The sequence below is a fragment of the Perognathus longimembris genome, chromosome 24 (genome assembly GCF_023159225.1).
Source record: "Perognathus longimembris pacificus isolate PPM17 chromosome 24, ASM2315922v1, whole genome shotgun sequence".
Classification (NCBI taxonomy): Eukaryota; Metazoa; Chordata; class Mammalia; order Rodentia; family Heteromyidae; genus Perognathus; species Perognathus longimembris.
The window spans coordinates 30,814,708-30,835,882 of NC_063184.1; the positions used below are offsets into that span (position 1 = coordinate 30,814,708).

Consider the following 21,175-nt stretch of genomic DNA (forward strand, 5'->3'; position numbering starts at 1 on the left):
AGCTTTCCTGAGATATAAAATGGGATATAAACTCCATGACCTCCAATGGCCCGCTTGGCTCCTTTGCTCTGTGACTTGCTAGTGATTCCTTGGATGAAGGAAATTTTCTGTTGCCAAATGTTGCTAATTGGGTTGCAGAAAATGAGCTCAGAGTTTTGGAGTGGGTCTTAAGGGTTGAATATTTAACTATTGCACAGATAATTCTGCAAGTGCTAGGGAACTCGGAAGCAGACCCCCTCCTCCCATACATCTTAGAGAGGCTCAGGGCGTGGCGGAACGTTCCGGCCTTTCACTCTGTAGTTGGGTGTCTCCTTACTTGAAAGAGTCTGACTGGAATGCTCAGACCTTTGGGACTTCAGAAATGCTTGTTGGACACACTGATTTGGGGGTAAGCTTTTAAAATTTGTGGAATGTAACAGTATAGCTTCTTGAGAGGTTATTTACCATGCTGGTTGCGTTGGAAAAGTATAGAGAAAGATCTAGAAAGGGAGGAATAAAGAACACCGATAAAGGGTAGAAAATACATTGGTATACAATGAGAGCTAGACAGAACCAAAAGTGTGATTTTTGAAAAGTCTCGGATGAAATATTTACAGAAGGTGTAAGTTAAGTGAAATAACCTGAGGAAATAGTCGTAGGATGATTTTCAGATTGGAAAAGACCACAAATTATTAACAGTGTTTACATATGGAGGGTAAAGTTGGTAATTTGTACATTCTTTATATTTACTTTAGATTCTTAATATTATTCCAAAGGCACGTGTTGCTTATGTAATCTAGAAAATTAATTGAAGTGGGAATTCAATGTCATCTTGGATTTCCTTTTCTATATCCTCAAGGTGTGTTATGGCTAAGTGATGTAGCCTTTATTTAAATTAACAAAAGAAATTAAGACTACTTTGAAATGCTGTTTGAATACTACTTTGAATACTGTCCCATGTTATTAGTTAACAGCATTCCTAAGCAATGCTTAAGCATTTCTGTTTTCCCTACCTAGTTAGGCTTCTAGAATATAATCTTATCTGATCATGATACTTTCATTCTCCTAAATCATATGTGACATTTAGGCACCTGGGCTTTTGATGCAAGGTGCTCACTGTCAGCTTCTCAGTATGGGACATAGACATTTTATTCTCTGGACAAGCAATTTTTAGATAAAATAACTGATTGAGAAGTCTGAATATCTCAGTTATTTTTCTTGAAATTTGGAGTAGTGGTAATTTGAACTGTGAACCATTCTGTGTATCTGGGCTAGGTTGACTATCTCCTGTTCTTTGTGCAGATGAGATAACACTGAATGTAATTGAAGGTAATAGAAGTCTTCCGGATGAGTAATGCCCAGACATAAGTTTGCCTTTTGGTTGAGAGCAAGGACTCTGAGGTAGACTGATAGTCTCTTTGCCTTTTTGCTTGTATTATCTTCAGCTTAGCAGATACGGGTTAGGAATTTATTCCCCCCAATCTTGGGGCTTGAAATCAGGGCCTGGTCACTGGCCCTGAGCTCTTTTGCTCAAGGCTAGTTCTCTATCACTTTGAACCACAGTACCACTTCCAGTTTTCTGGTGGTTCATGGGAGATAAGAGTCTCCTGGGTTTTTTGGATAAATACCCAAAAATGGGGTTGCTGGGTCATAGGGGAGTTCTACATTTAGCCTTCTGAGGAATCTCCATACTGCTTGCCAGAGTGGCTGAACCAGTTTACATTCCCACCAACAATGAAGTAGGGTTCCCTTTTGGCCACATCCTCTCCAACAACTGTTATTGTTAGTTTTCTTGATCTATGACATTCTTACTGGGGTGAGATGGAATCTCAATGTTGTTTTGATTTGCATTTCCTTTATGGCCAGTGATGTAGAGCACTTTTTCATATGTCTCTTGGCCATTCTCATTTCCTCATCAGAGAAGTCTCTTTGTAGGTCTTTAGCCCACTTGATGAGTGGGCTATTAGTTCTTTGCGGTTTTGTTTTGGAGGAAGGTAATTTTTTTAGTTCTGCATATATTTTAGATATGAGGCCTTTGTCCGTTGAATGGCCGGTAAAGATCTTCTCCCAGTCTGTGGGCTTTCTGTTTATCTTGCAAGCTATGTCCTTTGCCGTGCAGAAGCTCTGCAGTTTGATGCAGTCCCATTTGTCCAACCTTTCTTTGTTTTGTAGCCTTTCTGGGTCTTTGTTCAGGAAGTTCCGTCCTGCGCCAAGGAGCCCAAGTGTTTCTCCTACTTTTTCCTTTAGTGTTTTCAGGGTGTCTGTTTTGATTTCAGTAAAGCCACCAGCACAACAATGTTCATTGCAGCGCAATTTGTCATAGCGAGAATCTGGAACCAACCCAGATGCCCCTCCGCAGACGAATGGATCAGGAAAATGTGGTACATATACACAATGGAATTTTATGCCTCTATCAGAAAGAATGACATTGCCCCATTTGTAAGGAAATGGAAGGACTTGGAAAAAATTATACTAAGTGAAGTGAGCCAGACCCAAAGAAACATGGACTCTATGGTCTCCCTTATTGGGAATAATTAGCACAGGTCACAGCAGAGGATCACAAGAGCCCAGTAGCTATACCCTTATGATCACATAAGATGATGCTAAGTGAAATGAACTCCATTTTATGGAAATGATTGTTATATCACAGTTGTAACTACTTTCAACATCCCATGTGTATCTGTAGTTTCTACTATTGATGATGTTCGTGTATCACCTTGTTGTGATTGTATCTACACTATCTCTGTAATCTTATCTGAGTGTATGGGAAACAGTGTGTACTGGTATTAGAATTAGGAAATTCAAAGGGAATACCAAAATTGAGAGACAAAGGGTAAAATAAGAGAAACAACAACAAAAGCAATACTTGCAAAACTGTTTGGTGTAAGTGAACTGAACACCTCGGGGGGGAAAGGGGGAGGGGGGAGGGGGTATGAGGAACGAGGTAACAAACAGTACAAGAGATGTATCCAATGCCTAATGTATGAAACTGTAACCTCTCTGTACATTAGTTTTATAATAAAAACTTAAAAGAAATTTTCATAGACTTTCATGCTGGGGCTAGCTTTGAACTGTGATCCTAGATCTCAGTACAGAGTAGCTAAGATTATAGGCGTGAGCCACCTGAGCCTAGAATTGCTTGTTTTCTCTTTCTCTTTTTCTTATTTATGTTCAAAGTGATGTACAGAGGGTTAGTTGCAGTTTCATACGTTAGGCCTTGGGTACATTTCTTGTACTGTTTGTTACCTCCTCCCTCATCCTCCCCTCCCCCTCCCCCTTTCTTAATGGATACCATTCTAATTGGTTTGAGATGGAGTCTTGGTTTTGATTTACATTTCGTTTAGGACCAAGGGGGTTAAATATTTCTTCACTTCTGTATTACTCATTTGTACTTCTTCTGAGAATTGTTCCATTTACCTGCTTATGTATTCTTTTAATTATCTATTATTTTCCTGTTTATTTTTTAAGGTCTTTGTATATTCCAGATATGAATTCTTTATTTGTTGAGTAGTGGGTGAAAAATTTCTCCCATTCTATGGATTGTCGCTTGTTTCTGATCATTGTTTCGTTTACTCTGAAACCCCTTTTTAATTTGATGTAGTCTCATGTGTCAGTGCTTGCGCCCATCTTTTGGGTAACTAGATCCAATACAATAAAAAAATATTTATCTGTGCCTATAAAAAGAAAAAGAGTCTCCTGGGGACTTTTCAGCCTGGGCTGTTTTTGATGTATGGTCTTCAGATCTCGGTCGCCTGGGTAGCTAGGATTACAGGCATGAGCCACTGGCACCGGGTGGGTTAGGAATTTTCTCTGCAGATCCATCTGTGTCACTTAGCACATAGTTAGTGACCTTGAGTAACTTATCAGTGACTTTCTCTGTGCCTCAGTCACTTTCATAGTCTTATCGAAAATGCCCATCCGTGTAAGCATTCTTCACAAAATAGCCGGATGATACTTTAGCTATGTATTATTTTTTAACTTTTTAAATTTTATTATGAAGGTGATACGCAGAGGGGTTACAGCTACCTAAGTCAGGGAATGAGTACATTTCTTTTTGAACAATGTCACCCCTCCTTCATTCTCTCCCAGATTTTCCCCTGCTGACTCCCCTCCTCCCTCCCCAAGCTGTATAGTTCATTTCCAACATAGTGTCTAGTGAGTTCCGTGGCTGAATTGCTTTACCCTTTGTTCCACTGTTTCTGTGCTTCTGCATTCCCTGCCCCAAAACTTTTATTATTATTAGTCTTATTATTATGTTGACGTATAAATTTGCATATATGTGTAAATTTGCTGCAGAGTTACTATATTCCCTTGTCATTCACATCATTTTGGATTGGATTAACGCAAGTGCCATTTTTCTAAATATATTTTTTATTCCAATACTTCACCTCATAATTCTTTTGGCATTGTACAGATAAACTTCCATAAATTTACCCATTTGTTTTCTATACACCTATAACCAGGGTCTTTCAGATTCAAACTTCAGATTTCGTAAAGATAACCTGCATAGCTTCTGTCATGCTCCCAGAAAACTCACGTGGCTTTGTTTCTAGTGTTCACATAAAAATCGATGCAGTAGACGTCTTTTTTTCTCTGTTACTGGATAGGAATTTCCCCAGGTTCATTATTCCTGGCTAAAAGTCCTAAGGTCAATGTCTCACAAAGTACAGTCTCAAGTCACAAACTAGGTTGTCTGTTCCAATATATGCATCAACACTCAAACTTCACTCCGTTGGGGCAGCTCCCTTGGGCCTCCTGTCTTCTAGGAGCTGAGTAGGTCAGCCTGTCCATCTGTGTGCTGGCCTCTCTTCTCTTCCCTCCCTCTCTGGAGCTGTTGCTCCAACCTAACCAGAGTCAAAATAAGATCAAAGGGAAGGAACCTAGGATGTGGTGATCTTTCCTGAGGGATGAAACTAGAAGCCATAATCTGCTCTCAATTTTCTTGTTCTACTGGGAATCCTCCCTTTCCTCCCCTCCCCTCCCCTCCCCTCCCCTCCCTTCCCCTCCCCTCCCCTCCCCTCCCTTCCCCCCCTTCGTAATTAGCAGTTCTGGAGCTTGAACCCAGAGTTCGTGCACACTATGTGTTTCACCCATCCAGCTGCGGCCAGCTGCTCAGCCTGTGCCCGTCCCCTGCACACAGACCCCTGCCCTTCTCTCTTTCCTGGTCATTTCCCCTTTCTGAACAGAAGTCCGAGCCCCTCTGGGCTGGCTCGTCTCCTGTGGATTTCCACGTTCGGTTTCGAGAGCTCACTCGACACAGCTGCGGTGGTGATGGTTGAGAGCGGGTGGAATCGCCCCCCCCACCCCCCCCAGACGCTGCAGTGGGGGCTCCCACGCGAGGCCCGAGGAAGGCTGGCCCACTCGGTGGACCCTGCAGGAGGATCTCAGATCCCTACCCACTCAGTCCTTCTCTCCACGGCGGGGCCTAACCATCTCCAGGGAAGCTTCCCCACAGACTTCTCTGCATCCAAAGCCACCTCTCTTCTCGTGGTTGGCCTGTCTGTGGGGTGGGGAGTCCATGGGGATGACAAGGTAGAAATAACTGAAGCCACGTAAGCTCGTAGGCGATGTAAACTTTCAGTGACAGTGGAAGATGGGGAGATGAAAGTTGCCCCATGCAGTTCAGGGGCGCAGGCTTCTGTGAGCATCAGTGCTGAAACTGCAGGCTCTCTTAGAATTGTCCAGGAATTCTAAGATTAAGACCAACCCCCCCCCCAAACCCCACAAAATAACTACACACTCATTTTGCACTGCAGTACAATGACCTTTTCGCTACACAGTTTGAAGTTGCACTAATGGATTCCGCTCCCTCAGAAAGAAAAGTTCTATTTCATTTTCTGCCTATCACCCACAAATATAATAGATGACAATGCGAATGGGAAATTAATCGTGTGACATTGGAAATTAGTTTGCATAAAATTCGTTGACTTGAAAATAGAAGCAAAAATCATATTTACTAAATTTTGCCCTTAACTAAGAAGTGCAGAAACAGTGGAGTTAAACCACCATTATGGCAAAGTGTACTAGTTGAAGTGACTGGAAGCAGTCTTTAGCGAATGAAATGGAAAGTTTTGAAAACACAAACAGTGGTAGTGTAATGTTTTCTCTTGGAATTAATAGATTGCAATATAAGAATATTATGCTTTACTTTGTTTTTTTTCATATTCTTTTTTTTTTCAAATTTTTATTATCAAACTGATGTACAGAGAGGTTACAGTTTCATACGTTAGGCATTGGATACATTTCTTGTACTGTTTGTTACCTTGTCCCTCATCCCCCCCTCCCTCTTCCCCCTTTATGCTTTACTTTGTAAGTATAAACAAGATGCATTTTAAATCACGCTCATGTCACTGCTTTGAGTAGGAGTCCAATTCCCATGAATGTAATTTTAGGCTCTAGAATAATGACATTTCCAGAGGGCTTTCATTTTCACCCAAGATAATGAGAAAGATACTGTTTGGAGCATGTAAATATTCATTTTTCTTTTCTCTGAACATCTGCTATCATTTTTTTTCTTACCACCAAACCAATAAATGAGTATTTGAATAAGGCAGAGTTATAGTGTTTCTACCGTGCAAAAGATCACTGTGTGAATTTTCATTGGTAAAGGCAGTATCTTATTTAATTGTACTGAGTTATATTTTTAGAGGGTACTATAGTTATTATTGATTTGGAAAAATGGTTTCGTTGCTTTATAGTATTCCCTATTTAAGAGGGAAATGAGATGAAGAAAAACAAAAGGAACACGTATCAAAGAGCTACAGCTCTAGAAGCCAAAATTAGTTTGTACCCAAGAAAGGAAAAGTACTTCATAACATTTTAGTTCTTTACTATTTGATTCCATTGTCCCGGGCTAAATTTAATTTCAGATACTATTGTAAGCAGTTCTCTTGTGTGATTAACTAAGGGAGAGAAATATTGTTTATAGATTAACAGAAACATAAATTTTGCTTCAGACATGAGTCAATAAATCTGCTAGGTTTTCACAGATAATTTTCACACAAGAGTAAATGGGATGATTTATTTACTTTCTGACAAAGATTCCATATTCTTTCTATAATAGAACTTGTTTCATTATTGTATCAATCTAAATCTAATCAGAAGTTAGAAATCAAATATTTATTTAAACACAGAAAATTGAATATAAGATTTATCCTCTTGGTGCTAGATATGGAGATGCCTGGGTGTAATCCCAGGACCTGAGAGGCAGAAACCAAACCAGCCTGGTGCCGGTGGTTAATGCCTATGACCCATGCTGTTCGGGAAGCTGAGACATTTCTGAGAAACTTCTATCTCCAAATAACTAGCAAAAAGCCAGAATGGAGAGGGTGTGTGTGTCAAGTAGGACAGTGCCAGCTATGAGCTAAAAAGCGGAGCAAGAAGATGAGGTCCTGAGTTTAAGACCCGGTACTTATGAGAAACTAATACAACACAACAATGAGGGGAAAAAAACACCAAATGACAAAAAAAAAAAAAGCCCAAACTATAGTCTATCAAACAAAATGATCAACTTTACATTAAAAAAAGGATACAGTGTTTGTTCAATGCCCCAGTCTGGGTTTGTTATCCAACAATGCCTCTTTGTCCTCATTGTTAGGATTATAGGTGTGTGCCATTGTACACAGCTTAAATAGTGTTCTTTCTCAAGGCTGCTGACCAAATGTTCAATACAGTTGAGCTCCATTACTGTGACAAACAGCAAACTCATCTACTAGCAATCAGAATTGATCTTATTGATGGCTTGGCTTAACACAAATACAAAGGTAGCATTGTTTGTGCAAATACACATTGAGACATGTTCTTCTCCAATTGGGAACATTTTTTTTGTTGCTGTGATAATGTCATGTAGATGTGCAAAATAAATGCCATCTGGCTGTTTTATGTCATCCACAGACCCTCAGGTGTCTGGGTAACAAAACAGCAAACAGCTCGCAGTCAGTGTGAGCAGCCTGAAGCAGGTCTTGTGTTTCCAACCTGGAGGTAATCCAGAGTTCTTGGTTGGAGAATAGAGGAACGGTGCTGGTCCACATTTGTTATCTGGAAGTTATAATCAACTACTGAATGTTTTCTTAGGGTGGAGAGAGAGAGAGAGAGAGAGAGAGAGAGAGAGAGAGAAAGAGAGTGATACAGCCTATTTTTTTACATATACACAGAAAGTAGCATGAATAGATGGGGATCAAATTGATATAATTTTTCTCTCCCTCTCTCCCTCTCTCCCTCTCTCCTTCTCTCCCTCTCTCCCTCTCTCCCTCTCTCCCTCTCTCCCTCTCTCCCTCCCTCCCTTCCTTCCTTCCCTTCCTTCCTTCCTTCCTTCCTTCCTTCCTTCCTTCCTTCCTTCCTTCCTTCCTTCCTTCCTTCCTCCCTCCCTTCTTCATTCCTTTTTCATTTTCCATTTCTTTTTTTCTACTTTTTGTTTTTATCTTTGCTTTGAAATGTATTGAGTTGTCTTTGAAATGTGTGTGTTTGCATGTATAGATAGTATGATAATTCATAGAATCATATCTATATGGGTGCACACACATATCCATAGATAAATTGCTTTATTTAGATGTAAGTTATCCAATTTCTATCCCCTACCCCATCACTAATTCCCTCTCTGTTTTTAATATAACCAATTCTCTCTTATTAACCTTTTTACTTTTGGGGGGCATGAGAATGTGTAAGTAGCTCACAAGTGTAAAAGTCTTCCTGCAATATCTATATTGGAAGAAGTGGTATTTGAGTGGGGAAACTGTTTTGCTGAAACAACTCTGGAGAAAATATTTTTATTTTCCTTTCCCTTCATATCCTTGCCTGCATTACAGGCCTGTGAACTGACTCTACTGTGTGGAGGAATATTAGAATTTTAAAGTAGCTCATTGGCCAAGGTGCAAGTTACAATATACTTCCCAGTGTTTATAATCAAAGAATCATTCAAGCTCCTTCAGGTGATAGTTAGCATGAGCCTTATTTTTTGCAACTGCTAAATGCACTCTTGCATTTTTTATTTTTTAGTATATATATGTATATATATATATATAAACATGCACATACAATATCAACAAATTTACTAGATCATACTTTGAATGTCAACAATTATTTTTTATACGTTTCTATCTTGTCACAGAGTTTGTGATAGCTCATTTTTCATGAATTATCATTTTTAGCACACTCCAGATTGTTGGCTCCCCTTCTTGCCATGTGGATTTAACCAATTTAGCAGTGGGTGTCGAATGTGTTCAGTGTTTAGAAACTAATGTTCACAAAGAAAGAGTCTGGGATGCCACTTGTAAGAGGGCTGAGTGGATGATTAGCAATCAAAACCAAGCTGTGCTCTTTTGATTTCTTTCCTACAAAGGTCATGCCTAATGATCATATTTGCTTTCCAAAATCTTCTGGTTTAGATAAGGGTTTTGTTGTTGTTTTTAAGGTGCCCAAAGTCATCTGATGTTTCTTAAACTCAATGAGGGGATGGAGAGTGATATATTTTCCTAAGAATCTTTGTATTCTAAAAGCTAGCTTTGAATCCTAGTGTGTTCCTTTGAAATCAAGATCTGCAAGATGCTAAGTAGGTTTTGTTGTAAATGTAAGACATGCCAATTTGGAATTATTTTGGAACTATTCCATTTTGCAACAATGATTCCATTTTGGAAGACTTACTAATTTCTAAGGTTTTTGTGGTGTGATTGTTTTTATTTTCATTCTTTCCCTCTCGCTCCTCCCTCTCTCTCCTTCTCTCCCTCTTTCCTCTTCTCTCATTTCTTCTTCCTCTACCTTCTTTTCTCTCCCCCCTCTCACTTCCCCCTCTCCCCCTCCCTTTCCTCACCTCCCTCTCAAGACTGGTACCCTTCCCTGGATATGTAGGCTGTCATGGGTTCTCAGTATCTGTTCAAGGCATGGACTTGGATTTTGCTGTAAGCACTTTGCTCATATTCTCTCTGATCCTACCAGGTTCTGTGTGTCCCACTTGCCATCACCACCATCTGTAGAATTCTGTCTTTACTGAGCACGCAGGACTCAGCAGCTCTGCCCTCCCAAACTTCTCTTGTTTCCTATGAACTGCACGATTCTTATTTGTTAATAAGCACAACCGCTCCAGTCACCCGCTATTTCCCACAACTTAAGGCGATTACAGACAAGGTGACAGGCTAGCCATCGGGGGATGAAATGAGTCTCATGGCGTTGTTTCCGGAACCCCTGATTATGGGCTGGCGTCCAGTGGGATGTGGGAAGCAAACGTAGAAAAGCACTGTAAGGGCGGATTGAGTTTCTACAGCGACACTCACGCGGGGTCAGCTTGGCTGCAGCGCCCCCTGGAGGTGTGCGGCCCCGGTGAGCTGAGTGCAGCACGCGTGGGGAACGCACGCCACTTCCTCTCCTCTCTTTCCACTCTCTGTGGTCAGGGTAACCCCACTCCTGAAGCAATACCGGCATTCCTGCACTCTCGAGGGTTCATTTCAGGCTTGGAGAAGTGGCTCCTGACCTTTCCCGTAAATCTTGCATGATGAGGTTTCCACAAAGAAGTCTCTTTAGACAGCAGGAAAGGGGAGCGTGGAGAACAATTAAGCACTTAAAAGCATCATCATACTTTTAGTGGACTGGAAGTGTAAGTGCCTTCAACTTGTTCTGTAAAATTTATTTTTATAGATGCTAACGATCGCCTTCTGTGGTCCGTAGGAGGGCTCACTGCGAACGCCTCTCCGTTCTGAGGGGTGCCTTCCAAGGCCACAGCTTAGCTCCTTGACATCCATGGAGCATGCAGGGGCAACACAAGGCGTGGAGTGTGGCCACACTCTGTTCGGAGGCTCAGTAGGGGAAGTCATTGCTCATTTCAAATCCACTGGGTAAAAAGTAAGGCATGCTTGTCTAAATTTTGTGATAGCAATATGATTTTTTAAAAAAAATCATAGCAGATAGGAGTACAAATGTAATATAAAGTTCACCTGAATAGCAGTGAAAGTCAAAATAAGATATAGTTCTTGTTTTAAAAGAATATTTTGGTTATGAATGATTACTTTTTTCTAAATGGTGTCAAGTTTGGCTCTGTGTATTAGGGTTAGAAAAAGACATATATATGTATATACATATATATACACACACGCATATATATATATTTGAATTTCCCTTTACAATTTTGAATTTTCTTTTGAAATATACATATATATGTATGTATGTATATATATATACACGTGTGTTCTAATTAATCATGGGAAATTCTGAAAAAAAAAGAAAATACTTAAAATTTTAGATAAGATAAATATGAGATACTCCGGAAATTATGCATTTCTTAGCAGAGATGTAGACTTTCCTAGGAAGTAACAGGAGATGTCCCAAGCTCTGCTAAGCCACAACTGTGTCTTCCTGAGGTTATCAGTGAATGGAAATCAGAGATTTCACTTCATCATTCAAGAGACCCCACCCCATTGATTACCACGTTGCTTCTCTCTTTCTTTACCATGCTCAAGACACACAGCTATGTGGAGGGCTAGGGGGAGAATATTGAACAGTTATGCTAAAAATAGGAAGCTTTTTAAAAGCAAGTTTTGCTTTTACCACGGAGCTAGCCCACAGATGAACAGAAGAAGAGAGTGAAATCTAAGAAATGGAACTGACTTGTGCAATCAACCTAGCAGGTGCGTGCCAGAGACGGAAGAGGAAAATCAACGTTTCTTGAGCTTGGGCGACAGAAGGAAGGGCGCCACCCTCAGGGGGGTAGCCACTGCCCACGCCCTCAAAGTTCTGATCGAAGCTTTTTAATGCAGCTCACTCAGCCTGGGCTGGAGGAAGGCCCAGGAATCACACTTTATGTGCAGCTGCCATTTCCATTTTCTGGGAGAACACAATGGTATGGCTACTTAGAGGGAAATAAGATGCTAAATTCTCGAAAGGAGGGAAAGGTCATTGCCATGGTCTCCCACTGATTTTCAGGTGGTTGATTATCTCTTGCATTTGTCTTTTCCCTGCTTAGAAAATTTTCAGTTTGCAGTTTGTAGCAATTAAAACCAGACATGCTTTCTGAAGTAGACAAAATGCAGAAAAATAAGAGGGCAATCCATTACCAAGATACACCCAGAAAAGAGGTTTATTAAATCAATCAGGCCTGTTTAACCAATCAATCAGCACTGTTTATAAAAATATTAAATAGAAGACTTTGTGAATCCAATGTGTGTCTTTTAATCTTCATCCAAATAATTGGGAATTTTGGTTTGATAGTACTAATCTATTAGTAATTGTATTTTCCCTTCATACAACTGAAGAATTATCAGGCAACCCTAAAGCAACGAGACCTCTGGTTCCTGAAAAGTCTTTGTTGTGAAAATTAGTCAAAGAAGAACTAGAACAGAGCCTGCTACAAATGGAACTTGACAGAGTCTTCTCATCCACTTCTGAACTGGGAGGTAGGGTAGAGACACAGCATAGAATGCAGACATAGGGAACTGGAGAACATTGTAGGGTATCTGGCTGGAAATATTTGAGAGTGAGTTGGAACTAGTCTAGAAATAAGGATTCAGAGAAACTTAGGAATTATGTTTTAGAATTGATCGTGAATGACTAATGATTAGATTGGATTTTCCATGGAAGAGTTTTTATCAGAAAAGAAAGATGATTGAGTACCGAGCTTAGGGAATATCTACATACATATTATTTATTGACGCAGGTAATTTCTATCTATTTTGATTTATTGAGCTAGTACTATTTGTTAGTTTATAGGAACAATCCTGCAAGATAAATTCTCTTGTTAATCCTATATACATTTATAGAATAATGGCTCAGCTAGGTGAGGGGAGATACAGTTACTAATAGAGGAATACAACAAAACCCAAGTTCCCAATTATCCATATGTAGATTTAAAGAAACACACTGGACTCATGAAGTATTCTATTTAATATTTTACATAATCAGTGCTGATTGATTTGATAAAACATTTCTTTGAGTATGCCTTCATAATTGCCTGTCCTCTCCCCCCCCATTTCCTATTTCAGAAAGTATTTCTGGTTTTAATTTCTAAATAATCATGTCTTGTAGATTACAGATGAAAGAACTGTTATTTCTCAATTTTGTCCAATCCTTTCTTTACCAAGAATTGCAACTATGGAAAAGCCAACAGGTCATTAGCTACACTGCCATAAAGTTAGCTCCCGTTTACCTACAGAATTTCGCATGGAGCGTCTGAGGACCCCCCTGGTGCAGAAATAGGGGGTAGGTGGCATAAAGGTATAGCCTAGGGTATTCTATCTCTAGTTGGAATTTTGTTTTTGTTTAAAGGTCATAAAAACTGTTGATATTTATCTGGAGCCAAGGAAAGCAGAACGTAGGTAGTCTGTGTAGGTGGGTGAACTAAACTCTTGATCCGCTTTTCTCTGTCTCCGAGTTGTTACTTAACTCCAGGGATATCATCAGGTAGCAGACAAAAGATTGACTTTGGGTAACGACTTCTGTTGAATCACCAAGTGACTCATGACGTATGCCGTGCTGGGCACTGCGGAACCAATTGTGCAGGAGTGCCATCGTGTACGGTGCCTTCGATGGCCGTGCATAGAGTTGATCGGCAATATGAATGCTGGGCTGGAGATGGCGACGGACTGAATTCCTACTTTCTCTGCATCTTAGGAACGAATGGTATTCATTCTAATAATAGGTGAATTGTTGCTGTAGCTGTAAGAAAAGGTTACAACGGAAGGCTCCAATAGCTCTTAGAAGAGTTTGAAGATGCAGCTGCCCTTGCTCAGACTGAAGGTCATCAGTGGGAAGGTGAGAACAACAATCAAGGTTGGACTTGGAAAGGCACACCTGTCATTCCAGCAGTGCATGAAGGGTAGTGCCAGGAAGAGCCATAAGTTCCAGAACAGTCCGGGCAAGGGTGGCAAAACCCTGACTCACAAACAAAATAAACAACAAAGAGGCAGAGTGGTAGAGCATGTTCCTAGCGTGCCCGGGACTCTGATGGAGAGCGCCTCCCAGGGTAGGCGAGGTGGGGCCTGGCAGCTGGCTGGCTGGGGCTGGGCGGCAGCAGAGCTATGTCAGGGGAGGAGAGTGCAGCTGGGGTGGCAGTGCTGGAGGGCAGGCGAGGCCGCCCTCGTTCAGCGTCAGTAGCGAGTGCAAGGAGCAAGGCCACGGGAGGACAGTCCGAGTTGGCGGTCCGCACGCAGCCCAGGCGTGTTTCTCGCGTCTGTGCTCGCAAAGCCTGGCTCGGGAGTTAACATCTGTCCGCAGGAACAAAGAGGAAAGGAAAAGGGAACTATCTCGCTCGTACGCGTGTTCTCGGACACTGAGGAGCAGATGATCTGTGTATCTGCCAGGCCTGCTCAGCCTTAACAAATGCTGCGAAAAGGACCTCGCTGGCCTTTGTCACCGAGGCGATCCAAGTCTAGGAGCTGTGTTTGGAAACGAGCCACCTCGGGCTCCTCCTCTGGTTTATCTTACAGCTCTTGTCCCCTTAGTCGGAGATGACAGGAGGGATAGCAAATGTGACCTTCCTATATAGGCTTGTTAAAAAAATAAAAAGAAACCCAACAACTCCAGGAATAGTCCTCCATTCAGAAAAGGACAGGATCATTTTGCTCCAGTGCGGATTAGATAACAATAAATCATGTTATGAGAATGTTGAAAGCGACATCACCAACTCGGACTCATAAAAGGGAAATTGCTTCTCATAGGTGTTGCTCAGATGTGCGCAAGAAGCTACATGCAATGAGTTTGCCTGATACCATTTCCAAGTTTTGATGCTAGATAAGCCTGTTTTGCTTGTGTGTATGATTCATCCTTCCTCCCCTGACATCCAAGGACTTGCCTAAGTCACAGACAAAGTCCATTCATTCTGGTATAAGAATTTCCCTACTTCTTCCCTCTCTTCCTTTCTTGCTGCCTTCCACCTCTCTTCTTATTTGCTGGTTGGAAGGATAACTGTTCTTCGTCCTGAACCTTCCATACTCCATTGACTCAATCACTTTATCTATTGACTTAATTTCCCATCCGTGTCTAGTGTGCAGACAATTCTCCCCATGTCTTCCCAAAGGGTCTAATTCAAACCAGCATCACTTCCTCCCCCAATTCCCACAGTTGTCGTCTAACTAGTCTTTTGGCTTGTTATCCTGGGCCCCAGGATTTTATTCTCCTCCTAGCTGCTGTGAGCCTTTAAACATATCATCAGCTTCCTAGCATTTCTGTATGTAAATGGCTCTCTGGCTTCTTGGAGTAGAAGCTACGTCTGAACCTTATTCCTGGCCATGCTAGGCTCCCCTCCTCTCCAGCCACCACAGGGCTTATTAGAGCCAAAGATCCTCCCACATTATGACCTCTCTCCTTGCTATTTCCAATGTATTCTTCCTCCAGTATCTTCATTTTTATCCCGGGATCTACTGGTTGTCTGATCAGAGAGGTCTGTGTGACCACTTTATTTAAAGTAGCACCTCTTGCATTATTTCAATGACATTTCCTGCCTTTCATTTTCCTCATTTTGCAGATCACTCTAGTAACCAGCGCGTGTTCCTTGCAGTAGATTGCAGACTCGATGGCGGCTGGGACTTGGCTTTTGTTCCCTCCCTATCCCCAGCGTTTAGAACAGCACATTTCCACGGCCCGGGCCCAGTCAGTGCACATCGCATGTGTGACGTTCTCTAGGAACCGGGAAGGGCAGGAAACTGCTTGTCCCTGAGACGTTCTGGAGAGAAGGCCGACCTTCTCAGGGAAAACCCTGACTTCTGACGTCTGTCCCTAGAAGACGAAACACGTCAGTTGCTTTAAGAGACAGACTCCATAGAACTTTGTTCCAGCAGACAAGGGAAACGAAGACGGTTTCCGAGCTGAGTGAGACACACAGCTCAGGGTCAGCTTCAGCTCAGCGCTTAGTGCGCCTGACTTGGAGATGCTGGCACACGAGGTAGCGGTGAGTTCTACTCACAAAACATCCCCAGACTTCCTTGGGAGCAGAGGGCACAATCAGAGGTCCCAGGATGTCTCTGGAACGTTGGGTGTGGCTACGTGGCGTTTCTGGGCTGATGACTAAGGAGTAGAAATGACACGCGTAACTTCGAGGTAAGTCTCCAGGAACCTTGCTCGTGCTACCGCAGCCCTGTTTTTGTTTCTGTGGGTGTAGAAGAAGCTTGATGGGGTGGAACCGCCCTGATGCTTCTTGGGAAAACAAAGGGCCCGCCCTCTCAGTCGGCCCCAGTGGAGATGTTGGGGGAAGGGGAGTAGATTGTGTGCTGGAGCCGCTGGAGACTCCAGGGTTAGCTTATTAAAACCGCAAGATCTTGCTCAGCGGTCCTCAAACGTTTTGGTCGGGTGATCCTTTCATGCCCTTCCCATTTATTGGGAACTCCTCCCAAAAGTTTGTATGGATGGAGGTTCTCACCTGTGAATGCTTACAAGCTAGGGGTTGGAATAGTTCTAATGTTATTGTAAAATGGGCATGAGACAGTGGTTCACAGTAGCCTGGAGTCCCAGTTACTTAATTGATTGTTTTGTTTTGTGTTTTTTTTGCCAGTCCTGGGGCTTGAACTCAGGGCCTGAGCACTATCCCTGGCTTCTTTTTGCTCAAGGCTAGCACTATACCTCTTGAACCACAGCGCCACTTCTGGGTTTTTCTATATATGTGGTCCTGAGGAATCGAACCTTGGGCTTCATGTATACGAAGTGACCACTCTTGCCACTAGGCCATATCCCCAGCCCCCCAGTTACTTACTTGAAAGCAGAGATCAGGAAGATAGCAGCTTGAGAAAAACCTGGACAACATGTTGATAAGATCTCCTCTTCTCCAATCTGAGTAAGTCAAGCTGTGATCCCAGGTATGGGGAGAGAGAATTAGGAGGTTCACAACCTCAGGCAGGTTCCCAGGCCAAAACATTAGATCCTGTCTGGAAAATAAGTAAAAGCAATGGGGTCTCAGGGCATAACTGCAAGTAAGCACTAGGCTCTGACTTTAAACCCAGTACCACCAACCAACCAACCAACCTACAACAAACCTATAGAATTAAAAATATGTACATGTCATGGTCATAAAATACATTTTAATGAAAAGGTTTCCCAAAAGAAAGAGAAATTATATATGAACAAAGGTGTTTTCTAGATGTTTGTCAACCTCTTTGATTGGCTTAATAGGAAGCCAGGCTGTCATGTCTTCTGCCTCGCACAGTTGAGGTTTGTTGCGGAGGTTGGGAGTTCCATGTTTATGTTGTCGAAAATGAAGAGTGTTCTAGTAAAACTGTCTAGTCATTGTGGACAATTCTCTTCAATACGGTGACAGATTTCTGCCAGTGGAAGTTTCTTGAAGGATGATCACAATGTAAAACATGAAACCCTATCAACCGACTTTTCACTCAAATCCATTGGCCTTAATGTATAAGAGAATGCCTATATTTCCAGGTATTTAGCTCCCAGTTATCTTATGATCATCATTCTCTAATGTGTATAAAAGGGAACTTAGAGGGGAAAAAAATCTATATACAAATGATCACATTGTCTCTTCTCTTTCCACTAAAACTAAGTGCTGGTGAGTTGTTCTGTATATTTTCCTTTTCATGTACTTGAAACTTGTTCAGGGGATATTTTAGGAAAACGAATGGGCAATTTTTACCCCTAGAACTTGCTTTAAAAGTCATAATTGTTGGAGGGAAGCACCCAAGCAAATTGATTTTATTGTGAAGAGTGACAATTCCACATCACAAAGTCAGTGGCATTGTGCTCTTCAAAAGATTGAGGAGGAGGAGAAAGATGGCGCCGAGACAATAGGGAGGCACCCCGACTCGCACCAACTGAATAGCGAGCTGGGAACTCCAACACCCAACACTCCACCAAGAACCCAGCAAAACCAGCATCCAGAAGCAGTGGAGAAACGCAGGAAAACAAAAAGGAGCAAAAAAGAAGAACCGAAAACCTACACGGAGCCGGAGATTAATCGGGGCACCCTCCCCCCACCAGCCGGCCCTGGCCCAAACAGGGTCAGGCTGGGAAAGGGAAACCCGGCGATCGGCAGACAGGTTGCGAGGAGCGCAGAATCCATATAGCGGGAGACCCCACGGACACAAAGCAGGGTGCGGACCAAGACACACCCAGCAGCGACGAGAAGTTCGGGTCCACACCGGATTCGGACAAGGGAACCCAGCGCGGCAGAAAGAGGGAACGGGGGAGCCACCACGACACTTCGCCAACCCCTGAAGGGCCAACGGCGGTGCGGGACACGCACACAAAGCAGCAAAAGTGAGTCCCCCATAATCCCTTCCCCCAACGGGAGACCCAAGCCCGACAAAGACGATATATCTCCCTCCCTCCCCCTCCCCACTCCCGTGGGAACAAAGATTCCCCAAATCAGGCGGGAAGCTCCCAGCAGGCACTGGGAAGCCAGTCTAGCAGGGGAAGGGCGGAACAGCCCCAAGCCCCCAAAGGTTCCTGAACTGGCAGAACTGGCCCCGTCCCCTTCCCAACAGGGGCCAGGGACGGCCGGCAGGGCAAGCCCCACCCGAGGCGCCTAGACCTTGCGGACTCTTACAACTAAAATCACAGGCGCTGGTGGGCAATACCAGCCCAGCAGGGTCACCTGAGCCTGATCTCGTTCCCCCTCCTCGAAGCGGAGGCGAGGTCTGAGGGTGCCAAGCCACACCCGGACAGTCGATCCCACTGGGCCCCACACATACTGCTTCCCCCCCCCAACGGACTCGCGGGAGGGCGCAAGCACAACCCAACAACCCAGGGCTCGCTCTGGGAGGCAGACCCCACTTAAGTGCCTGTTGTAGGGGACTCACAGTGCACAGGAGGGCGGGGCCCCGGCGAAAGCGCCCGCTCTGATAGGCGTGCCCTGCACTGGTGGGCGGGGCCACAGCGACAGCACCTGCTGACGCAGACACGCCTACACAGAAGGGAGGGAAGAACTACACAGACTTCCAGATGCGCAAATCACAAAGAAACATAACTCAGTTCATCAAAGGACAAGCCAACTCGCCAGCTCCAAAAAGCAGCACGACTGGAGAGGAGATGGAGAATAAAAAAGCAAATGAGGACATGTTAACAGGAATGATCGAAACCGTCAGAAATGAAATCAGAAAACAATTCCAGGAGTTTAGAGCGGAAATCTGGAAGGACACCCAGGAAGCCAAGAAAGAAATGGAAGCAAAACTGGATACAATGCAAGCCTCGTTTAAAGAAATGGAAGCAAAAATGGATATAATGCAAGCCGCCTTTAAAGAAAATCTCCACACCCTGAGAATTGAAATGCATGAAAAAATAGATTTAAAATACAACTCTTTAAAGGAAGAAATTTCCACGATCAGAGCTGATATGACAACCATGAATAGCTCTCTGACATCCATAAACTCCGCAATTGAAACCATAACACAAAGAGTGGACCATATGGAATCCAGAATCTCTCGCCTGGACGATGAAGCAGCTGACAACAACCAGAAAATGACCACACTCCAAGAAAAGGTGAAGCTTCAGGGAAGATTACTCCAGGAACTAATGGACAAAGACAAGAGATATAATCTGCGTATAATTGGAATAGAAGAAGGAGCCGAATATCAGAGCAGAGGGCTTAATCATGTTCTCAATAAAGTTATTGCAGAAAACTTCCCCAATCTCACAGGGGACCCCATCCAGGTAACCGAAGCCTATAGGACACCTGGCAGGCCAGACCCCAGGAAAACCACCCCAAGGCACATAATATTCAAGACTACAGACCTCAAGATTAAAGAGCAAATTCTGAATTCAGCCAAAGCGAAGAAGGAAACTTTTTTCAATGGGAAGAGGATTCGAATAACATCCGACTTATCCACACAAACTTACCAAGCTCGAAGTGAGTGGAAGAACACCATCCAAGTACTTCAGAATAACAATTTACAACCTCGGATCAAATATCCAGCGAAACTGGAGTTCACATTCGAAGGGAGAACCAGATCTTTCCACACCAAAGAGGAGCTAAAGGAGTATGTGAATAAAAAACCAGCCCTACAGCGAATATTAAGAGGGGAAGCCCACCCAACAGAGATCGTAAAAGACACACAGACAGATTCAGAAAGAAACTTCAATAGCCAAAGTCCAGCAGAAACACAAGCTCACTAAAGACAAGAAGAAAAAAAAAAACAACAGGAAAAAACAGCCCAACAAGAAAATGGAAGGAGAAAAAACACCCTTATCCTTGATCTCTTTAAATATAAATGGCTTAAACTCCCCGATCAAGAGGAGCAGACTGGCAGAATGGATCCGCAAGCAAAAAGTTGACATCTGTTGTCTACAAGAGACCCACCTTACAGCAAGGGACAAAAACAGGCTTCGAATGAAAGGATGGAGCAAGATCTACCAAGCAAATGCACCCACCAAAACGGCAGGTGTAGCCATCCTGATCTCAGACAAGCTGGATTTCTCTTTAAAGTCCACTCAAAAAGACAAAGAAGGACACTACATATTGATACAAGGAAAAATCCAGAATCAAGACATCACGGTGATAAATGTATACTCACCGAACAAAAGAGGCCCGACATATGTCAAGCAAATTCTCACAGAATTACAGAGCAAGATAGATGCAAACACAATCATAGTGGGTGACTTTAATACTCCTCTCTCTCCAAGAGACAGATCCAACACCCAGAGGATTAGTAAGGGAGCTGAGGACCTAAATAACACCATTGCCCAAATGGATCTAACAGACCTATATAGAACCTTCCACCCTACAGAGACCCAATACACCTTCTTTTCAGCAGCCCATGGATCATATTCCAAAATAGACCACGTCATAGCCCACACAAAGAACCTCAGCAAATACAAAAGAATTGACATCATCCCATGTATTATATCTGATCACAGTGGATTAAAGGTAACCCTCAACAACAAAGGATACCACACAGCCTATACACACTCTTGGAGGCTAAACCCCACGCTGCTATCCAACACTTGGGCCACAGATCAAATTAAAGATGAAATCAACGAATTCATAAGCCACAATGACAAAGAAAACACATCACAAAGAAACCTATGGGACACAGCTAAGGCAGTACTGAGGGGCAAGATCATTGCACTCAGTACCCACATTAAAAGAATGGAAGCAGAGCAGGTGAATACCCTCACGATGAAACTAAAACAACTGGAGAAACAAGAAATGACAGAATCTAAAACGACTAGGAGGGGAGAGATTACAAAGATTAAAGAAGAGATAAATCTGATTGAAAATAGAAAGACCATTCAACAAATAAATAAGACTAAAAGCTGGTTCTTTGAGAAAATAAACAAA

General features: G+C 42.8%; 1 protein-coding gene across 7 annotated transcripts in view; it reads left to right on the top strand.

Moving 5' to 3' along the window:
• The first annotated feature begins 820 nt into the window (after positions 1 to 820).
• The window catches only part of Inpp4b (inositol polyphosphate-4-phosphatase type II B), a 305,059-nt gene continuing 284,704 nt past the window's right edge, over positions 821 to 21,175 (top strand). For 5 of the 7 annotated variants that reach the window (XM_048333627.1, XM_048333628.1, XM_048333629.1 and 2 more), the window contains exon 1: positions 821 to 838. The gene's annotated coding sequence lies outside the window, so the exon portion shown is untranslated. The remainder of the gene's footprint in view (positions 839 to 21,175) is intronic. The other 2 variants (XM_048333634.1, XM_048333630.1) reach the window with 2 other exon arrangements.